The sequence below is a fragment of the Puma concolor genome, chromosome C1, assembly GCF_028749965.1.
Source record: "Puma concolor isolate L17-30 chromosome C1, mPumCon1.1.hap2, whole genome shotgun sequence".
NCBI classification, from domain to species: domain Eukaryota; kingdom Metazoa; phylum Chordata; class Mammalia; order Carnivora; family Felidae; genus Puma; species Puma concolor.
Window position 1 is genome coordinate 118893386 of NC_141674.1, and position 23699 is coordinate 118917084.

At 37.0% G+C, this 23699-nt stretch overlaps 1 protein-coding gene across 6 annotated transcripts in view; it reads right to left on the bottom strand.

The window, feature by feature from the left end:
• Positions 1-23699, bottom strand: part of EPB41L5 (erythrocyte membrane protein band 4.1 like 5) — a 147500-nt gene that overhangs the window by 45085 nt on the left and 78716 nt on the right. The gene's annotated exons all lie outside the window — the stretch shown is intronic.

Consider the following 23699-nt stretch of genomic DNA (forward strand, 5'->3'; position numbering starts at 1 on the left):
GATAACGGAGATGAAAAACATATTGAATGGGATTGACAAGAGATTTGAAATTAGAAAAGGCACTGAATTTGAAAGCACAGCAACAGAAATTATAAAAAATGGAAAACACAGAGAAAAAAGAATCCCTCCAAAAAGAAAAGAGTATCAGTTAGTTGTGGGACAAGCAGTGTACTTTATGAATAATTGGGAGTCCCAAAGTGGGAGTGGGACCAAACAAATAGTTAAAGAAATAACAGCTGAAGTCTTTCTAAATTTGATGAAAACTGTAAACCCCCAGATCTAAGAATCTCAACAAACCCTGAACACAAGCAATATAAAGAAAACTATACCAGAGCATGTTATAATCAAACTACTTAAAACCAATGATAAAAAGAAAATCTTAAAAGCAGACTAAGCCATTATGTGGTCAGAGGCATAAAGATAAAGATGAAAGCAGATTTCTCATCAGAAACAATGCAAACTAGAGGGCAGAAGGGGAACATATTGAAATCACTGAAAGAGGAAAAAAAAACCCTACCAACCCAAATTTTACATCCAGCATAAAAAGCTTTAAAAAGCAAAGGAAAAGTTAGGCATATACCAAAGAAAAACGAAAACACACATCCACACAAAAATTGTACACAAATGTTCAGGGCAGCGTTATTCCTAACAGCCAAAAAGTGGAAACAACTAAATGCCCGTCAACTGAAGAATGGATAAATAAGATGTAATACAGCCACAGAATGGAATACTAATCAGCAATACAAAGGTGTGAAGTACTGATCGATGGTACAACACAATGACCCTTGAAAACCTGATGTTAAGGGGAAAAATTCAGAAACAAAATACCATCTATGGTAGGAGTCCACTTATATGAAATGTCTAGAATAGGCATATCCATAAAGATAGAAAACAGATTTGTGGTGGTCAAGGGATGAAGGAGGGATCAGGGAGGAATGCAAACTCACTGCTGTGGTGTAAGGCATGAAATTAAGATTCAATATTAACTGCTGCCTTGACACATTGGGCCTCGCAGGGCTCCAAATGCCTAACCATGAGTTCCCCTACTCTTAACCAGATATGTGCCCCACCCCATCCTGTGGAAAAGTTGCTTGGGCACCTGGCTGGCTCCCTTGCCAGAGGATGTAACTCTTGATCTCAGGGTTTGAGTTCAAGCCCATGTTGAATATAAAGATTACTTCAAATAAAATCTAAGAAAGAAAAGAAAAGAAAGGAAAGAAAGGAAAGAAAGGAAAGAAAGGAAAGAAAGAAAGAAAGAAAGAAAGAAAGAAAGAAAAAGTTCCCCATGCAGCTGTACTAGCTACATTCTACTTGGTGTTTAACTTAATGAGTTTTACTTCCCTGCCAGCCTATGAAATTATTTGAACAAGTAATCACACCTTCTAGGGGGCACCAGGGGTCACCTCATCCTCATGTTACTATAAAGGCTGCCTCCCACAGCCCATGTTTGTTCACTTTGATCCCAAGTACAACACCCATGTGGCCCTGTATGTTGTGAGGTTTTCCCCTCCGTTGAGCTGTGAGTATATGTAACTGATACATTGCTATCTCATCTGTCCCATGTTGGATGTTGTATGCTCAGTCATCTTGTGGTATTAAGGGTAGGGGATCTCTCCCGAACATGAGAGTGAATAGGAACTGATCAGAACAACTGCTAAAGGGTATGGGGTTTCTTTTAGGGGGACAAAAATGTCCCAAAATAAAACTGTGATAAAGGCTATAAAATCCTACGAACGTATTAAAAACACTGTTTTTTTTAAAGAAAGATTTTCTTTTTTGTGTGTTTATTTATTTTGAGAGAGAGAAAGAGAGAGAGAGAGAGAGAGAGCGCAAACATGCACATGAGAGAGAATTGAGCAGGAGAGGGCCAGAAAGAAAGGGAGAGAGAGAGGGAATCCCAAGCAGTCTCAGCACGGAGCTCTGTGTTGAGCTGGATGCAGGGCTCAATCTCACAATCATGAGATCCTGACCTGAGCCAAGATCAAGAGTTGGATACTTAACCAACAGAGCCATTCAGATGCCCCTGAATGTTCACTTTAAATGGGTGAATGGTATAGTATGTGAATTATATCTTAATAAAGCTGTTTACAAAAAAAAAGTCAAAGTAAAAACACCATATTCACACAAAAGAATTCATGACCAAAAGACCTGCACTAAAAGAACATTAAAGGAAGACCTATAGGCAGAAGTAAAATGAAAAATGTATTATGGAATTTATAATATACATAATAGTAAAATGCTTGACAAATGATAATAAAAAGCCTAGGGGACAGAAATACAAGTATCCTACCTATAGTAAGGTTCTTATGGTATAATATCCCTTAAATGTAGACTGGTAAGTTGTATATGCTAAAGCAACCATTACGGTAAAAACAACACAAAACAAAGACACAAAGAATTACAGCTAAGGACTGAAGAAAAGACATAAATAAAAATTTTTAAAAATACCTGATTAATGAAAAAGAAGGCAGAAAGAAGAAACAAGAAACATGGGACAAACAGAAAATAAATAACAAAGATGACAGACTCAAACTTAATCACAGCAATAATCACAATACATGTAAATGACCTAACACACTAATTTTTAAATGTAGAGATTGTCAGTGAAGATTAAAAAAGTGAAATCCAATTTTAGATTGGATACTGACAATCTAAAAATTTTAGATTTAGATTAGATACTGCCTATCTAAACAATTTAAATATAAACAAAGAGATTAAAAATAAAAAGATAAAAAAGATAGAAGATATATATCAAGCTAACACTAGTCACAAGAAAGTCTGACTGAATATATTGATATCAGAGTATACAGTTCAGAACAAAGAAGAGTGAGTACCTAAAATGAAGATGATCACTTTATCAGGATAAAGGAGTCATTTAGCCAAGAGAACGATACTAAATATTTATGAACTTAATGACAGAGCTTCAAAATATATGAAGTCAAAACTGAAAGAACTACAAAGAGTAATGCACAGATCAATAATTATGACTGGAGATTTCAATACCCCCTTTCAATAACTGATAGAACAACCAGTTAGAAAATCAGCAAGGTAGACTTGAACAACACTAACCACAACTTTACCTAATTGACATTTATAGAATACTACACTCAAAACACCAAAATACACATTTTTCTTAAGTGCGCATAGAATAACCAGTAAGAGGGATGCCTGGGAGGCACAGTCAATTTAGCATCATGACCTCGTGGTTCGTGAGTTTAAGCCCCACGTCGGGCTCTATGCTGACAGCTTGGACCTGAAACCTGCTTTGGATTCTGTGTCTCCCTCTCTCTCTGTCCCTCTTCCATTCATTCATTCTCTCTCTCTCTCTCTCTCTCTCTCTCAAAAATAAACATTAAAAAAAAAAAAAGAATTACCACTAAAGCCATAAAACAAGACTCAATAAATTCAAAAGGATTCAAGTCATATTAAATATGTGTGTTCTTTGACCAGAACAGAATTAAATTAGAAATCCAAAACAGAAAGATCCTTGGGAAATCTTCAAATATTTGGAAACCATTTAAGGAACTTCTAAATAACCAATGGCTCAAAAAAGATACCAAAAAGAAAATCAGAAAAGTATCTTGAACTAAACAAAAATGGAAGCACAACATATTCAAATGTGTAGGATACCACTAAAGTAGTACTTAAAGGAATATTTAAAGGACTAAATATCTATATAAAAGAAGAAAGTTCTCAAATCAGTGACCTAAGCTTATACTTTAATGAACTGCAAAGAGAAGAACAAATTAAATGCAAAGTAAGAGGAGGGTAGAAAATAATAAAGATCAAAGGGAGAAAACAATAGAGAAAATGAATTCAACCAAGAGCTAGTTCTTTGAGAAGCTCAACAGAATTGTTAACTTTTAGCTAAAGTGATAAGGAAAAAAAGAATACGTATTTACCAATATCATGAATGAGAAGGGTGACATCACTATAGATCCTACAGATATTAAAATGGTAGAAGAGGGGTGCCTGGCTGGCTCAGTCAGTAGAGCATGTGGCTCTTGATCGTGGAGTTGTGAATTCAAGTCCCCCATTGGCCACAGATCTTAACTTTAAAAATATATATACATAATAAAATGGTATAAGGGAACATTATGAACTTTATGCCAATAAGTTCAACAACTCAGATGATATGAAAAAACTCCTTGAAAGACAGAAACTACCAAAGTGCACTCCAGAAGAAACAGAAAAATCTGAATAGACACATATAAGAAATCGAATTAGTAATTAAAAACCTCACAAAGAAAAAAATCAGGCCCAAATGACTTCACTGGTAAATTCTACCAAATATTTAAAAGAAGACATAATGCCAATCTTCAACAAACTATTTCAGAAATAGAGGAGGAGGCAGTATTCTCTGACTCACTCTATGAAGCCATTACTACCCTGATACTGAGCCATACCAAAGACATAACAAGAAATTAAGCAAGAGATCAAAAGGATTGGCCACCATCACCAAATGGGATTTACCCAAAGTATGCAAACTTGGCTTAACATTCTAAAATCAATTAAGGTAATATACCATATTAACAGAAGAAAACCATACGATCACCTCAATAGATGCAGAAAAAGCATTTGACAAAATTCAATACGATTCATGGTAAAAAAAAAAACAACAACAAAAAAAAAACCTCTTAAACTGGGAATGGATAAGAATATCCTTAATCTGATAAGGATATTTACAAAATACCAAGAGCTAACATCACATTTAATGATGAATGAATGAATGCTTTCTCCTGTAAAAATGAAGTAAGACAAGGCTGTCCATTGTTGCCACTGCTATTCAACACTATACTACAGGTTCTAGCTAATGTAGTACAGGGGAGAGAAAAAAGGAAAAGGACAGAAAAATAAACCAAGGACACCCATAATGGAAAGGAAGAAGTAAAAAGAAGGAGGTTTTTACAGGTAGATCATAGAATCCTATTTGTCTTCGAATTCTATTTGTCCTCAAATCCTAGAAAGTAATAAATGAGTTCAGCAAAGTTGCTAGATACAAAATCAACAACATACAAAATCAAGTATACCTATATACTAAGCAATGAACAACAGGAAATTGAAATTAAAACTCTATTCATAATATAAAGAATAAAAATTTAGGAATAAACTTAATAAAGGACAGGCAGGACATGTACACTTAAAGAATTTACACGTAAATTAATGGTGATCTAAGTAAATGAAAAGACATTTCATACTCAGAGATCAGGACATTTACTATTGTCAATATTGGAACACTTAATATTGGCAAATCTTTCCAAACTAATCTACAAATTTAATGCATTCACTGTCTAATTCCAGCAGGGTTTTTTTCTAGAAATTGAAAAGCCAATCCTAAAATTTGTATGAAAGTTCGAAGCTAGAATAGCCAAAACCATTTTGAAAAAAAATAACAAAAGTTGGGAGGATATACACCATCTGATTTTATTTTATTTATTTTTTTTTTAATTTTTTTTTCAACGTTTATTTATTTTTGGGACAGAGAGAGACAGAGCATGAACGGGGGAGGGGCAGAGAGAGAGGGAGACAGAGAATCAGAAACAGGCTCCAGGCTCTGAGCCATCAGCCCAGAGCCTGACGAGGGGCTCGAACTCACGGACCGCAAGATCGTGACCTGGCTGAAGTCGGATGCTTCACCGACTGCGCCACCCAGGCGCCCCTGATTTTAAAACTTACTGTAAGTCACAATAATGAAGACAGTATGGTACTGACACAAAGACAGACATGTAAATCAAGTAAGAGTTCAGAATTTCTTACAATTATGGTTTTTATCAACACAAATCAATGGAGAAAAGAATATTTTCCAAAAAAAAAAGGTGCCAAGACAACTAGATATACATGCAAATATATGAAGTTAGACCTTTCCCTTACACGATACGTAAAAATTAAAATGGATGACAGACTTAAGCATTAGGAGCTAAAACTGTAAATATTTGAAGAAAACACAGGGGAAAAGTATCTGTGACTTTGGATTGGCAAAACGTTATTAGGATAGGATACCAAAGGTACAATGTATAAAATAAAAATTTGATAAACTGAACTTTATCATAATAAAATGTTTGAGTTTCAAAAGACACTATGAAAGTGAAAAGAGAAGGCACAGATTAGAGAAAATTGTTGCAAATCATGTATCTGATAAGGGACGAGTATACAAAATATACAAAGAACTCTTAATAATAAAAAGACAAATAAACCATATAAAAATGGGCAAAAGGTTGAACAGACATTTCTCCAGAGACAATATATAAATAGCTGATAAGTGCATGAAAAGACGCTCAGTATCACAAGCCCTCAGAAAAATGTTAATGAAAACCACAATGAGATACCACTATTCATTCACTCAGTACTGTAGATATAATCAAAAAGACAAAATAACTATCAGGATGTCGAGACACTGGAACCCTCATTCATTTCCACTCTAGAAAACAGTTTGCCAACCCTCGAGAAGTTAAAATGTAAATTTACCATACAACCTAGCAATTTTCCTCCTAGAAGTCTATACAAGAGAAATGATACCTTATTGTATGCACAAATACATTTACAGAAACATACATAACATTACTCATAGTAGCCCAAACATAAAAACAATCCAAATTCCCACCAACTGGTGAAGAGACAGACAAAATGTGTATATCCATACAATGGACTACTAGTCGGCAGTTAAAAAGAACAGACTAGGATCATGAACCTCAAAAACATTATGCTAGGTGAAAAAAGCCAGACATACACCCCTGCATATTGTATAATTCCATTTATATGAAGTGTCTAGAAAGGGCAATCAAAGAAACTGAAAATAGATGAGTGGTTGCCTGGGAGAGCGGGAGGGCAGGAGCATTACTTAAGTTTAAACCAGCACAAGAGAACTTTTTGGGATGATGAAAACATTTTAAAACAGATTATGGTGATGACTGCACAGTTCTATACATTTCTAAAGATGGAATTGTACACTTACAATAAATGAATTTTATAAGTAAAAATGTCCTACAAAAAAAAAAAAAAACACCTTAGCCAAACTCAGAATTTAGAAATTATTGGGGTGCCTGGGTGGCTCAGTCGGTTGAGCATCTGACTCCTGATTTCAGCTTAGATCATGATCTCAGGGTCATGGGATTGTGTTGGGCTCTGTGTTGAGCATGGAGCCTGCTTAAGATTCTCTCTCTCTCCCCCCCCCACCCTGCCCCTCTCCCCCACTCGTGCTCTCTAAAATAAAAAAATCATAATAGAATACAATTAAAAAAAGAAACTTAGAAATTATCTAGTTCAGCCAAGTTGCAAGACACAAGATCAGTATATAAAAATCAACTGTATATCCGTACACTAGCAATGAACAAGAAACTAAAATGAAACTTCATTTAGAGATTCAACGTATTCTTTTTTTTTTTTTTTTTTTTTTAAAGAACCAGAGACTGTCAACCCAAATCATCTGCTGTGGAAAGTTCAAAGCTTTAGATCATTTTGTTGATCTAATACTGAGTTAGTGGAAAGGAAAGGAATTGCCATTGTTTAGAAGGTTCCATGCTTCCCTAGAAAAATGAAGGCCACATTTCACTTACATATCTAGTGTCTAGGAGCCAAGTAAGAAAAAATTCTTTCGAAAACTGTAAAAAGAGGTAGTAAGAACAAAGAGAATTTCTGCACAAGAGACCTGTATCCTAGAGTCTTATCTCTGCAACCGCCCAGGAGTACAGCTTTGGACAAATCGCTTTATCTTGGTTTTCAAAATGTGTTCTACAGAACCCAAAGGATTCCACAGATATATGTAAGTGACTTATGTATGGGTAAGGAAAAAGTGGTGTTTTGATCTCCCCACAGTGATTTTAAGGACTTTTATTTAGAATTCCCAAGTAAATTTAATTCAAATGATTTCTTGGCTAAAAACTCATTTGGAAACCACTGGAGTAAAGGCATTTCAGGCACTTTTCATCTTTAGTACTCAAACTATAAAAATCTATTAGTGTAAAACCATATCATCAGCTCATTTTCAAGCCTTTTTCCACTGCTCTAAATGGTATCTCCCCTAAGAGTGATTCAGTGTCACCTGTGGGGCTTTGTTTTTTAATTTAAATAACATCTTCAAAAGAAGAGTTGGTGGTGGTAACATGGAGAATAGAAGATGCAAAAATTGAAATACTGGAATTTGTTGAAGCTGGTTGATGAGCATATTGCAGTTCATCATATATTCTATGTAATTTTGAAAGTTTCGTCATAAACTTTTAAAGATGTGGATAGCAATCATTTTGGACAAAAGATTGTGATAACTGGTGAGAGTTTATCTACTGTGGTTCTAACATGGACACGGAACATAATTTTCTTTAACTATACACTATGGATCTTAGTCTATTCAGGCTGCTGTAACATAAATACCATAAACTGTATGGCTTATCAACAACATTTATTTCTCAGGGTTCTAGAAGCTGGGAAGTCCAAGAACAGGCACTGGCAAGATTTGGTGTCTGGTCGAGGTCAGCTTTCTAGTTCAGAGACCATTTTTTTTCAGTGTATCCTCATACGACAAGAGAGGTATGTGAGGGATCTTTCTGGTATCTTTTTTTTTTTAAGGGCACTAATCCCATTCATGAGGGCTTCTACCTTCATGACTTAACCACCTCCCCAAAACACCATCACACTGGGGATTAATTCTCGACATACGGATTTGGGGCGGGGGGACACAAATATTCAGTCTATAACATCCAGAAATAAGGGGGGAAAACCCTTTATTAATTTCAATTATATGAAATTAAATAGAAGCCCATATACATAAGAATGTTGAATGGTCTCAGCCTTTCTGTTGAAGAACAGTGATTAAAAAGTACCCACGTTAGGAGTGTCTCCCATTCAAATTCTTACCTTGAAGTCCTAATGCCCAGCACCTCAGAATGTGATCTTATTTGGAAATAGGATGTGTGCAGCTGTAATTAGTTAAATTGGGATGAGATCACACCAGAGAGTAGGGTAGACACTTAATCCAATATGCGTAGTGTCCTTACAAAAGGGGGAAATTTAGACACAGATACCTACACAAGGAGAATGCAACATGAAGATGAAGGTAGAGATCGGGTGATGCTTCTGCAATCCAAAGACTGTTAGCAAACCACCAGAAGCAGGTGGGAGGCATGGAAGAGGTCCTTTCTCATAGCCCTCAGAGGCAAGCAATCTTACCTACATACTGATCTCTGGGATTTCTAGCCTCTAAAACCATGAGACAGAATTTCTGTTGTCACCCAGTCATAACAGCAGTCCTAGCTAATTAATACATCTCACATTCTAAATATCTGAGCAGGACTTACTAAGAAAGAACCTGAGAACACTGTATTTTCCAGACCATGAAAGACAAATCCACAAAAACATTTTGCAAGAAAATTCACAGGACATAAGTGCACTGACTTTTCTCCTCCTCTCCCCAGGACAGTAGGGCATTGCAAAATCACATCCAGTAAATCGAGGCTCTAAAAGAACTTGAGAAAGGGCATAATGGCATCTTACTTGGTGGCAGGGCACTGCTGAACATCAGAAACTAGTAGGCCGATGTCAGGGAGCATAGGGAGAGTTCTTGAAAATCTGATATATGAATCTGTAAGTTTGGGAGCATATGCAAATATACTTTCTATGCAGGGAAGTGCCTCCTTCAGCATGCAGAAGCCTAAATTCACTGAAGCCAAACTTAGTAACATGGAGAAAAAAGACCAGCAGTTGGATAAAGTACATTTCTACTGTTTGGCACAGCAAGAATGCATAGATTCCCAGAGGCCAAATTTGAAACAAGTCGCACATCAAAATGAGTAACAGGAATGGATGATAATACATTTTTAAAAAATCCATGTGTGGATTAAAAACAAATTATTTCCTTTACAGGTGAGAAAAGGAAAAATTCTCTATTTTTCTAAATGTTTATTTATTTATTTTAAGGGGGGAGGGGCAGAGAGAGAGGTAGAGAGAGAGAGGGAGAGAGAGGGAGAGAAACCCAAGCAGGCTTCTTGCTGTCAGCTCGGAGCCCAATGTGGGGCTCGTTCCAACGAACCATGAGATCATGACCTGAGTTGAAATTCAAAGTCGGGTGCTTAACCGACTGAGCCACCCGGGCACCCCAAAAAATTCTTTTATAGCAGAATGCCAACACCTATTCATGGAAAGAATGACAGCATTAGAAAATAACCATATTGTAAATACCAAAGTACTAATAACTGATTCAGACAAAAATTATCAACAGATGCTAAGAAACCATTGGGTGTGAGACTTAGGGAATAGGACATTGACACTCCACAGATTAGAGCAAAAAGGAAACAGGTACTTTTACAGAAAAATCTGGTGAATATCACCTTAACCAAAACGTTAGTAAAACTGTTAAATTTCAATCTAATCACGAGAAAACAACCACATACATCTAAGAGGTATTCTGCAAAGAAGCCAGCATCGACTCTTTTAAAAACATTAACACCACAAAAGGCAAAAAAGGGTGAAGAACTTTTCATGATTAAAGAGATATGAAAAACTAACTGAAACCTTGATTGGATCCTGAATAAGGAAGAAAACCAGCTATCAAGGGCATTTATTGAAACATTTCAGAAAATCTGAGTATGGCCTATGTATTACAGTATCACATCACTGTTGAATTTTGAGTGTGGTAAACATATTATGTACAAGAATGTCTGATTTTTGGAGAGACATACAGAAATATTTAGGAAGGTAGTGATATAATGTCTCATTATGATCCTCAATTACTTTGGCCAAGAAAAAGTCAGCAAATGGGCAAAATATGTTAACAAGTGGAAAATCTAGAAGGGCGTATGACTCTTCATCCACCATCCTCTCAACTTTTCTGTGGGTTTGAAGTTTTCCAAAATAAAAAATGGCAAGGAAAAGAAAAAAAACGTTATGTGCTTCCCCTGAGCCAAGTGTAAATCCTGCTTGAAGCCCATTCAACAGAAGTCCACCCGTGAGACAAATTTACCAAGGTAAGATGACACACAATATGGGTGTACTCACGGGAAAGAGCTGAGCCAGGAGTAAACGAAAGAAGAGTGTTGCCAAAGGTGAAATGTGAAGTACACTGCCTATGTGGGCAAGTGATAGGTTCTATAAGTGCCTCTGAAAATAAATGTATTCGGGTTTAGCACAGAAGAGCTAGCACATATATACAGGCCATGACACCATGCTGGATTACAACAGAATCATTCAAGTAAAATGTTGCTCCCTTTCCTCTTTCTTCTTCCTCAACCTTGAAAGTAAGCACCACAAGAGTAAGAAGAAAGTAACGATTAAAAGAACAAAACAACCGCCACCCCTGTCAAAATGAGAATGCAGGGGCATTCTGGGTGGCTCAGTCGGTTAAGCGCCCAACTCTTGGTTTCAACTCAAATCATGATCTCATGGTTTGTGGGTTTGAGCCTCACATTGGGTGCTGACAGTGCAGAACCTGCTTGGGATTCTCTCTCCCCCCCTCTTTCTCTGCACCCCCCCAGTCAAAATAAGTTAAAAAAAAATGAGAATGTGGGAAGGAAAAATCATTATATTGGGCATAAGATTAAAACTGGACTTTCTGTAACTTAAGGTATGTTTCAATTACTAAAAATAAGACGATTCTTCTAAGCACAAATGAAGGGCTAGAAAGGGTAAAGAGTTGACCTTGTATAGATGAATACAGTAATTAAGAGAAAGATAAAGCAGATAATTCAGGCTTTCCCAAAAACAACAGTGATAAACTCCCATTAATGAACGGGGGCTCAAGACAGGAAGAACTCAGGGAGCTGGGAGTGGAAACAGGCACTGGGGTCAAAAACCCAACTCCCTGGGAGTATTGAAACCCAAGACACCTCAAGTGAGACAGTAAACAAGAGTCAGACTCACTACCTGAAACAAAGGTACTGTAATTTTTTGATAGGAACAGAGGCTCAAATGACAAGTGCAGTTTCAAATGAAAAGTGCTTGCTTGCTATGAAGGGAAGAATTAGAAATATCTGTGCAACCAACAATAAGACCACCATATACTGACTCAAGGACTGGAGGAATTTCTCCAGAAGATCCTACTCTAAGACCTTCTTCAGAGCTGAGGATTTCAAAAGTTCAGGCTGGGGCAATTTCAAAACTGCCTTATTGGAAAGGAGTATGGTAAAAAGGAAAGAAAACAAACCTGTTTAAAACAAGGCAAACTGAACTCACCAACAAAAAATTACAAAGCATATTTTAAAAAATCATTATATTTCTCATAAAATAATTTTATCATAAAATCACTCTAAGGTGACAATATAAGGACACAAAATCACATTCATTTATAAGGGACAAAAAAGGTGGGGAGAGGGGCGCTGGGTGGCTCAGTCAGGTAAGTGTCCAACTCTTCATTTCAGCTTAGGTCAAGATCTCACAGTTTGTGAGAGATCAAGTCCTGAGTCAGGCTCTGTGCTTGACAGCTCAGAGCCCTCTTGGGATTCTCTCTCCTTCTCCCACGGCCCCACCCCTGCTCATTCTCACGCTCTTTCTTTCTCAAAATAAATAAACATCAAAAGGAGGGGGGAGTAGAAATTTAAAGGTAGTGGAACAGATGAACAAGTGGCATTGATTAGAAAGACTGTAAAAAGCTAAAACCTAATTCTGGGAGTAGGGAAAGCCTAGGAAAAAACTAAATCACTCTAGAGAACTCAAAAGAAGTTGTAAACATGTTCTTCCATTTTATGTATTGTCTTTTTACTTTCTTGATAGTATCACTGGAAACACAAAAGTTAATGTTTGATGAATTCCAATTTATTTTTTCTTTTGTCACAGGTGCTTTTGGTATTATATCTAAAAGACTATTGCTGAGTCCAGTCACAAAGATTTACTCCTGTGTTCTCCTCTAAGACTTCTATAGTTCTAGCTATTAATTTTAGGTCTGTGATCTATTTGGAGTTCATTTTTTTTTTACATGGTGTGAGGCAGAGATCCAATTTCATTATTTTCTATGTGAATATCTAGTTGTTCCTGCACCCTGATGAATTTTTTTTTAAAGTAGTGTTGACACAACTGGATACAAACTTGGAAACAAACTTAGATTCAATATTCATACCTTATACACCAAGGTAGTTCTAAGTGGATCTGAGATTACTGATATTACATAGATACATTACTGATATTACAAGTTACTGATATAGTTAATATCCCTAATATGCATTAAAAACTTCTTAAAAATAGGGAAGAAAAAAGTAAACAATTCTACTGAAAAAGGTGGAAGGGGACACTACAAATGAGAATCAAACCCGGGGCGCCTGGGTAGCTCAGTTGGTTAAGCGTTCAACTCTTGATTTCAGCTCAGGTCATGATCTCAAGGTTCGTGAGTTCAAGTCCCCTGTCAAGCTCTGCACTGACAGAGTGGAGCCTGCTCGGGATTCTGTCTCCCTCTCTGTCCCTCCCCTGCTCACACACATGCGCAGGTATGCTATGCTCTCTCTCTCTCTCAAAAATAAACAGTGGCACCTGGGTGGCTTAGTCAGTTAAGCATCTGACTTTTGCTCAGGTGACAATCCTCACACACTGTGAGTTAGAGCCCTGTGCTGGGCTCTGTGCTGACAGCTCAGAGCCTGGAGCCTGCTTCGGATTTTGTGTCTCCCTCTCTCTCTCTGACCCTCCCTCACTCATGCTCTCTCTCTTTCAAACATAAACAAACATTAAAAAAATTGTTTTTCATAAACATTAGTCAATTCTCACAAAAAATGCAAATGACTCTTAAACATAAAAAATATGCTCATAAAAGGAATTTAAATGAAAACTACACAGAACATATCCATCATTAATATTGATTATGGTGTTGGTATCACAGGTGTATACATGTCAAAACTTATCAAACACTTTGAATAAATGTACTTTACTGTGTATCAAATGTACCTCAATAAAGCTGTAAGGAAAAAAAACACGTATACTTCATCTCCAATGAAGGGGAATCTGGCAACATCTAGAAAAATTAAGATGTATTTACTACTAAATGAATACCATAATTATATAGGAAAAAAAGGAACTAATCCAAGTAAATTTTAAATATAGTATTTTACTTATTCTCAGACTAAAGAGAACTGTGGATAAATACTGAAATTTACTTAGATTTGTTGTTGGTAGCGGTATGCATACAGCAATTCTGAAGCTATTGATATGTATCACACAAGTGGGCAAATATGGAATCAGTATACTGCTAGTAGTTAGGTTTCTCACTAGGGAAGAAGAGAAGGGAGACAAAAATAAGGAACTGGGGAGGCAAAGAACCCAGATACAGACTAAAATTAGAGTATCAGTATGAATTTGTGATTTAAACATACCTATTTTTTTCACTCTGTCCACTAAGTCTAGAAGCAATGACATTTACAGGAGCAGTGAACATAATCTAATGCCCAGATCTTGATTGCTAAATACCATTTGACTAAAAGGATTCCAGGCTCTTAAAAAATGGCTGCCTTCAAGGCTAAGGCAAGGAAAGTACAAGATGAGTGTGGACCCTCTTATACCAAAAACTAAAAAAAGTTCTCAGAGGGGCGCCTGGGTGGCGCAGTCGGTGAAGCGTCCGACTTCAGCCAGGTCACGATCTCGCGGTCCGGGAGTTCGAGCCCCGCGTCAGGCTCTGGGCTGATGGCTCAGAGCCTGGAGCCTGCTTCCGATTCTGTGTCTCCCTCTCTCTCTGACCCTCCCCCGTTCATGCTCTGTCTCTCTCTGTCCCAAAAATAAACGTTGGAAAAAAAAATTTTTTTTAAGTTCTCAGAAAGTGAAGGGGACATAGTAAGTGGTAAGGGACATAGTTTGACAGGTTTTCATTGGCCAGATTTGGGACAGGTTGACTATCAAAGGAATACCACGAACTATACAACACACTGAATGAAAGAATCCACAAATCCATGTATAAATAGATAAGAAAAAGTTCTTTTTGTAGAACACCAACTGACCAACTAACTAGTGTAGAGAATGATAGTTAGCAAATCACCATTTTGCAACAATAACTAATTTTCACCATTAGGTGGAAATTTGCTGGAAGAATATTTGCACAAAGTATTTGATAATTTTTTAACTACAAAAAAATATGGTGGAAAAGTCTGATAAACAATACCTAAACCAAGTAATCTGAAATCAACACTACCAGTAATGGACAAAGTAGCGTCAAGTACCCTCTGATGTAATTTGCTACAGATATATCACGTCTATATAGATACGTCACATTTTTATTGACGAAAGTGCATAAACTGAATTGAATCATGAAGAAACGATCAATTAAATCCCAAATAGGAACAGTCTGTGAAACAATGGATGCATACTATTTAAAAATACAAATGTTGTGAAAGATAAAGACAGGCTGAAGAACTGCTGCAGATTAAGACACTCGAAACAAAACGTAAATGTGTGATTCTGAACTGGATCATAGAAGGCTCTATAAAACACAGGGTTAGGACAATCGGGAAACTTGACCGTGGACAGCATATATTTGGTAATAGTAGTATACTATGTTTGACTCCCTGAATGGATGTGGTAACTGCCTCGGAGACATGTAGAGAATGTTATTGCTCATCCCTCTTACTCAAAATCCACCTTGGAATAAAATCCACATTACTTTCGCTGGCATACCAGGCACTCCATTACTAGGTCTCTGCCTAGCACCCTCAGAACACTTACGGTAGAGCCTCTTCTTAATTAAGCTCCATCCACACTAGTTTTCTTTTCTACTCCTCAAAAATCAACTCAAAGGCCTCTGTGTTAGTTATGTCTGCCTGAGATACTCCTTCTTTGCATGACTGAGTCCTTACACCCACCACTCATCTCTCAACTTGGGCATCTCTTCAAAGGACTACCCCTCACCCTGAAGTCACTTACTGTGACATTACCTTATTTTCTTCACAGCATCTGTTACTATTTGAAATCATGGCATCTATTATCTGTATACTGATTATCAGTCTCTTATTACTAGAATATATATGTCATGAGAGTAGGAACTTAGGTCTTGGTCACTATTCCATTTCCAGAATGTAGAACCCAGTGCCTATACACAGTTGATACTTACCAACTAGTCACTAAATTACAGAATTACTAATTCTGATATGTACCCATTAGGGAGCCTACCATTTTAAGCATGATGAAAATCCTAATGAAACCTCATGTTAATTTAGGAGGTATTCAAAAAATACAACTTAAAATGCTTAGTATTGGGGAGGGAAAAAAAAAAGCGCAGTAATTTTAGTGTAAAAACACTACCATCAGGTCAGGAGACCACGAAAACAATTTATTCCATTTATTCCCTCTAACTCTCAATACATTTCTTCTCAAAGTAAACAAAGTGGGGAGACAGGGGAAGAGAGGGAGAAAGAAGGAGGGGAGGAGCGAGAGAGTGCATGCAAGAGAGAGTAAGCACAGAATGTGCACAAGGAGAGGTATTAAAAGAACCATCCACTGTAGCAGATAGAAACCAGCAAGGGTTTCTATTCCAATCACTTTCTATCTCAAAACAAAGCCAAAAAAAAAAAAAAAAAGATTTATTAATTCTCATCTTCCGATAAAGCTGTGGTTGACACAATCAAGTTATAAAGACTCTTTTTAAGCGTGAAAACTCATTTCCTTGCTATCACACCCTTGCATTTTAGAACAGGCTGTGATGTATCTGAAGATCATTTGTGCCACATTCTTGTGTGCTGTTGCTATTGAAATTTTCATTAAGTAACATCAGATAAAATACCTCTCCTGAGAAGTCTGCAAAAGCTACTTCAGGATTTATCTATTTTCTAGTAATCTGTTACACATCAATAGAAAATGAAACACCAATAACTCTCAATAACTGCTTAAACAAACTTGATGCATCCACTCTTTTCTTCCCTAGGGAAGAATGTGTGCCATTTAAATGGAACATTCTGACTGTATCTTCATCCAAAAAGACTTATTTAACTTCCCCATTGAAACTTGCAAACAGATAAAGGATTACAATCTACAGGTAAGCAAGCCAAAAAAGAATTAAAAAAGCATAATTTCTAAAAGAATTCATCCCTGAGCACCCCATCTCATAAACATGTGAACTACAAGATGTAATTACTGTTTACTTAATCTTTTTTACTTTGTCTCTCTGAAACAGAGAAATAACTAATTATTCTGCTACAAGAGCTGTTCACAAACGGACTTAACTGTCACTGGGCCTTGTTTTCATTCTATACAATCTGCCTCAAATAGGTAGGGACAAACATATAATGTGCCACAAAATTAAAATAAAGTGTTGTTCTATAAAAAGACTAAATAAAGATACGGCTCTAGAAAAAAGGGGCACAAATAAAAGGAGACAGAATTTGAGATGCTACAGATAAAGGATTACTATGTCCAATTTTGAACATGGGCAAAGAATGTGAATAGATATTTCCCCAAAAAGGATATGCAAATTGCCAATAAGCATATAAAAAATACCCAACATCATTAGCCCCCCGAAAATGCAACTCAATGTCACAATGAGCTACACCCTCCAAACCAAGATGACTATAATGAAAAAGGCAACAAAATTGCTGGTAGAAATGTAAAACGGTGCAGCTACTTTGGAAAACAATTTGGGCAGAGCTCCTCAAGATGTTAAATACAGTTAATATGACCCAGCATTTCCCCTCCTAGCTATATACCCAAAAGAACTGAAAACACATGTTCATTAAAAAACAAATAAAAAATCTGTTCCTGAATATTGAGAGCAGTATGGACAATCACCAGAAAGTGTCCATCAACTGATGAATAAAAGACTATGTAGCATACAAGGGAATATACCAAACCATTGAAAGAAATCAAATACAAATGCTATAACATGGATAAAACTTTTTTTTTTTTTTTTAAGTAAGCTCTACACTCAACATGGGGCTTGAACTCACAACCCTGAGATCAAGAGCTGCATGCTCTACCTACCAATACAGGTGGCCCCAACACAGATAAATCTTAAAAACACTGTGCTAAGCGAAATAAGTCAGACAAAAAAGTCACATGTTATATGATTCTATTTATGAGACATTTCCAGAACTAGCAAAATTTATGGAGACAGATTAGTGTTTGCTAGGGCTTGGTGGGGAGGGGAAAATAGGCATTAAGCGCTAATGGGGAAGGGTTTCTTTGGGGGATAATGAAATGTCTGGAATTATAGTGGTGATAGTTGTACACCTTTGTGAATATATTAAAAACCAATGGATTATATACCCAAAAAGTTTTTAAAAACGTAGTTAGACATTACATTTTTAATCTGTGGCTTTTGGCAATGTCCTAGCACACATCCATTTCTCAAGAATGTACAAAGAAATATATATGACATTATCTCTTCTATCCATCTTCTTTTTCATGGACACTTACCTGAAGCAGTCTGTCCTATTTCCCACCACATATGGGGGCATTTTAATTTGTTTTAAATTATTTATAGTAGGTGCTAACAAAAAAAAAAAAAGAAGAAAAAAAAAGAAAAGTCTCCCTTATACCTACTAAATTGCTTTGAAAATTCAGTTTATCTTTCCGGCTTCATTTTCTGTACACTTACAAATATATACATGGTTTGATTTTTATAAAAATGAAAACATACCTGAGACACTTCACTGGAGTTTGTTACTGAACAATGGATGACTGACACACTCAATAACCATGTACATGGAGACTTTTCCTCATTCTTTATCAATCACATAGTATGGATGTAGCATACTTTAGTTATCTAGTCTTCCACCAATTGACAATCATTTTTCACACTGCCTCTTTAGAAAGTTACTCCTATGACATTCCTTTTGACTCTCCACAATCTAGCCCCACCAAGCTTTACAATGTATGGAGTCAGTGCAGTGGGTATCATTCTGGTCTCTAAGACCAAGCTGACTTTGAAGCCCAGCCTATCCATGTACTAGCAATGTAACTTTGGAGAAGTTATATCCTTATTGTGCCTTAACTTCTTCACTAGCCTAAATATCTTACAGAGTCCTATAAGAAATAAGGTACTCCTGTACCTCCAAACAATGAATGCCAGTCACAGATGTACTCAAATGTCAGCTATCATTATCATACCTCCCCATGAATTCTGTACTCATACCCAAATGCCACTCGTAATTCCTCAACTATTCCTTTTACTCTGCTGTTAAAATTTTCTTCTGCTATGGCTGTTAGTCTATAATGATTAATTCATCCTTGGATGCCTTGGTGACTCACGTCAGTTAAGTGTCCAACTTCGGAGATACAAGCACCCTTTGTAACGGCATTATTGATCCAAGATACACAAGCAGCCCAAATGTCCATCAATTGATGAATGGATAAAGAAGATGTGAGACACACACACACACACACACACACACACACAATGGAATATTACTCAGCCATAAAAAGAATGAAATCCTGCCATTTGCAACGACAGAGAGTATAATGCTAAGCAAAATAACTCAGAGAAAGACAAATACCATTTCACTCATATGTAGAATTTAACAAACAAAACAAATAAGCAAAGGGAAAAAGAGACGCAAACCAAGAAACGGACTCTTAACTACAGAGAACAAACTGATGGTTACCAGAGAGGAGCTGGGTGGGGAGATGGGTAAAATAGATGGGGATTAAAGAGTATATTTATAAAGATGAGCACCAGATGATGTGTATGGAAGTGCTGAAGCACTATATTGTACACCTGAAACTAATATAACATTGTATGTTGACTAACTGGAATTAAAATAAAAACTTAAAAAAAAAAAAAGAAAGAAAGATGGGAGCAGTGGAGACGGTGACAAGTAAGGGATTCTGTATCTATTCTGAAGAAAGAACAGACCTCACTGACTGATGAGTAGAAACAAAGCAGAGTCAAGAGAATTATTAGGGGCCCTGATATAAGCCAGTGCTTCTCAAACTTTAGTATGCAAAAGAATCTCCAGGAGAGCATATTAAAATGGAATTGTCAGGTCTTATCTCTGGTCTCTGATTTAGTAGTTCTGGTGTGAAGCCTGAAACACACCGGCCCACCAACAGAAAAACCAGAATTGCCAATTAGTAAGCTAGGAAAAACAGCAGAGATAAGAAAAATTGAACGAGGAGTTCAATTTTGAACATATTAAATTTGAGATGTCCCAATATCACCTCTGTGGTATTTTCCCCCGGAACCCATAGACTCCCCACGTTGGGCTCTTTGCTGACGGCTCAGGGCCTGGAGCCTGCTTCGGATTCTGTGTCTCCCTCTCTCTCTGCCCCTCCCTGACTCGTGATCTGTCTCTCTGTCAAAAATAAACAAACATTAAAAAAAAAAATTTTTTTTAATAAAAATGATGGCTAGTGAGGCAGATGACGAGAGATAAGCTCTGTGAAGGAAGCATTTCATGAAGAAGGAAATGAGCAACTATCATGAATGCTAACTTGACTGAAGATTAATGCAGGATGAGAAATGTGGTCATTGTGAACTAACAAAAGCTGTTCTGGTGGAGTGGTAGCAGAACACTACTAGCCCGTACAGAATCTTTATGTGGATTTAAACAATGTCCCTCCCAAAGACACTTTACTTGCATCTCTTACAAAACTGTCATAGAATATGCTTTTATTAGAACAAGAAATTTAGTGCCACCTGCTGGAAAACCACTGTCACAAATATGTGATCATTGTCCTCTCGAATGTGGCACCCTTGTTCAGGACACGACCTGCACAATCATACACAGCAGCTTAGTTGGCAAAGTCTGGTTAGAATGGGGTCAAAATAGAATGAAAAGGGGAAACCATATAGACAATTCTTTCATGGCAAGGAGTTTTGCTGTAAGTGAAACAAGGAAATACAGGAATAGCCAAAAGGGGAAGGTGGATTCAAGGGAGGATTTCTTTTTTTAATATTAGAGATCATACGGTGTTTCTGTGCTGAGGAGAATATTCCAGTAGAGAGGGGGAAAATGATGCTATAGCACAAGAGAGCATTGCTGAAATGATGTTATTGAGTAGCTAAGAGTCAAGATCTAGAAGACAAGTGAAGAGGTAGGCCTTAAATAAGAGAATGGATAATTCACCTAGACGAACAACAGGAATAGCAGAGTATATATGACCAATTGGAAAGAAGTTAACTGATAAGGTGGCGGGAGTGTACAGATCTCTTCTGCTTGCTTATTTTCTCCAGAAAGTAGGAAGCAAGGTCATTAACTGACAGTGAGGAGTGAGAGCTGAGGAGGTGGTGGAAGTTTGAAAGAAGAGAAATTACTGCCAGCACAATGTGACAATGAATAGATTAAGAAAGAAAATGTGATAGGATTTCAGGCAGCATCTAAAGACCCATTTGAGCTCAGTGGCCAAAATTTAAAGAGAGACCATTCAACGATATTGCATTCCATATTCTCCATCTACATGTACAGTGGACAGAGCTGGATTTAGCCAGGATTGAACCAGATGTGCACAACAGGGGAAGATATCTGAGGGTACATACAAAAGAGTAACTATAAGTGACTGCATATGAGGAAGTGAGCAACAAGGAGGTGCTCTGGTAGGTACTCAACAAGTAACGAGGTGAACTTAAAATGGAGATATCAGTACAAGCCTCCCCAGTCTTCAACTTAAAAATTTGCAGTGATTGGCCCAGGGTTCCTTACCAAATTGAAACTCCTTCACACCAAGATTCAACACCTTTCCAAGACACAAGTACTTTTAACTGCTATCACTCCAGTTTATCTGTTAAGTTCCACTTAAAGTGATAAACTGGACATTCTACTCAAATCTCCACAAGTCTTTCTAAAGACTTCCAAACGTTTTGATGCTGGCGTTCCCAGAAAGAATTAATGTAAGTTGTTAAACATAGTTCATTCTTTCTTTAAAAAAAAAACAATTCTTTTTTCTTTTTAATGTTTGTTTTAGAGAGAGAGAGAGAGAGAGAACATAAGCAAGGAAGGGGCAGAGAGAGAGAGGGAGACACAGAATCTGAAGCAGGCTCCAGGCTCTGAGCTGTCAGCACAGAGCCCGACACGGGGCTCGAACTCACAAACCGTGAGATCATGACCTGAGCCGAAGTCAGACACTCAACCAACTGAGCCACCCAGGTGCCCCAAAACATAGTTCTTAATCTCCACCAAACTCCTAGAGAGTTTATAATTAAATAATCCCTGAAGCTAATTAGCTGGGCTACAAACATAGCTCTGTTATAGGAAATTCTTCTGAGTAATGGTACATATGTGGCATTGTACATCCTGGGATGTTTTCCATAATTTCTCTGGATAGTCTTCCAACCAGTTCCACAAGACAAGTCAGGCCATCAACTGTCTTCCTGTTATCATCTCTTACTTTTCATTTTCTTTTACTCCTCCCATTCCTAATAATTGAAAATATTTTTTCACTTAATATTAACAATAATCAGTCATTAGTCAATACATCAGACCTTTATTAAGGAATCTGCAACTTCCCACAAATCCTAACCATACACTAGTATAGCTCACTTCTGCTTTATTAAAATTACTCAAAAACAAAACAAATGGGAATTCCTTCAAGAACAAAAAATAAGATCTGCAGCTGTTAAACCTGCTTTTAAGAGGAGGAGGTATAGGTTTATTACACCACCAAGGGAGTCTTCAGTCACACTCCTGGAGAATGTTGTTCTCCAAGTCAGATAGCTCTCCTCCATGCCAATATAAACAAAACGTTGGCCAGGTGTCAGGAACAAAATGTAAAAAGTTCACTTGAGCACCATCACCTAAAATGAAGGCCACAGCTTGCTGTTAGGAACACAAAAGCTTAGGTAATTATCTAATAATAAAAAATTGTGAGAACAATTCCTTCAGGAAAAACAGGAACACTTGCTTTTCTACTTCAGTATAAAAATAAAAAAATGTATCATTAAAAAAGCCACAGAAATTTTTTTTTCCTTTCACCAACTTCTTTTGAAATTTCTCCTCTTCACTAATTCTCTAAAAAGCCTAATATTACAGGGGCGCCTGGGTGGCGCAGTCGGTTAAGCCTCCGACTTCAGCCAGGTCACGATCTCGCGGTCCGTGAGTTCGAGCCCCGCGTCGGGCTCTGGGCTGACGGCTCAGAGCCTGGAGCCTGTTTCCGATTCTGTGTCTCCCTCTCTCTCTGCCCCTCCCCCGTTCATGCTCTGTCTCTCTCTGTCCCAAAAATAAACGTTGAAAAAAAAAAAATTAAAAAAAAAAAAAAAAAGCCTAATATTACAGTACTCCCCACCAACCCAAAATGCTCAAAGCAGCTCAAATGTATTACACATTAGCGAGAATTAAAGAAGTGAAGTTATATAACACATAATCCAGTGAAAGTGACATGCTTCTTACCCTAGTATTTCTATCACCAAAGTTCATGTCCAGTGGGTGAAACAAAATTCTCACAATGGATTTCACATGACTAAAGTAAAAAGATAATTTATAAGAAAAGAGCATGAGAAAATTTTATGTTCTTCAAAAAAGGGAGCTGAGAAAAAATATTATGGGATTCATATTAACAAGAAAGGATTTGACAAATCACATTTTATACTGAGACAGAAGCCCACAAGAGAGACAACAGAAAGACAGAGGCACAGACAGAGGTTTCCCCACCCTAAAAGGATCTTCAAATTCTATCTCTAGCAAATTCTATCACATGCAAGCACTGACCATTCTGGAAGCCAGGTATAACTGATGATGTGGTACAATTTACATTAAAATATAGGAAGGAAGTAGGTGGTGGTAAAGAGACTAATACAAGAGGATTTTACTTTTGCAAATCCATGACAAGCCCTATATACCAAAGATACAAAATAAATGCAACTTGATAATATTTTCAGACCCAAT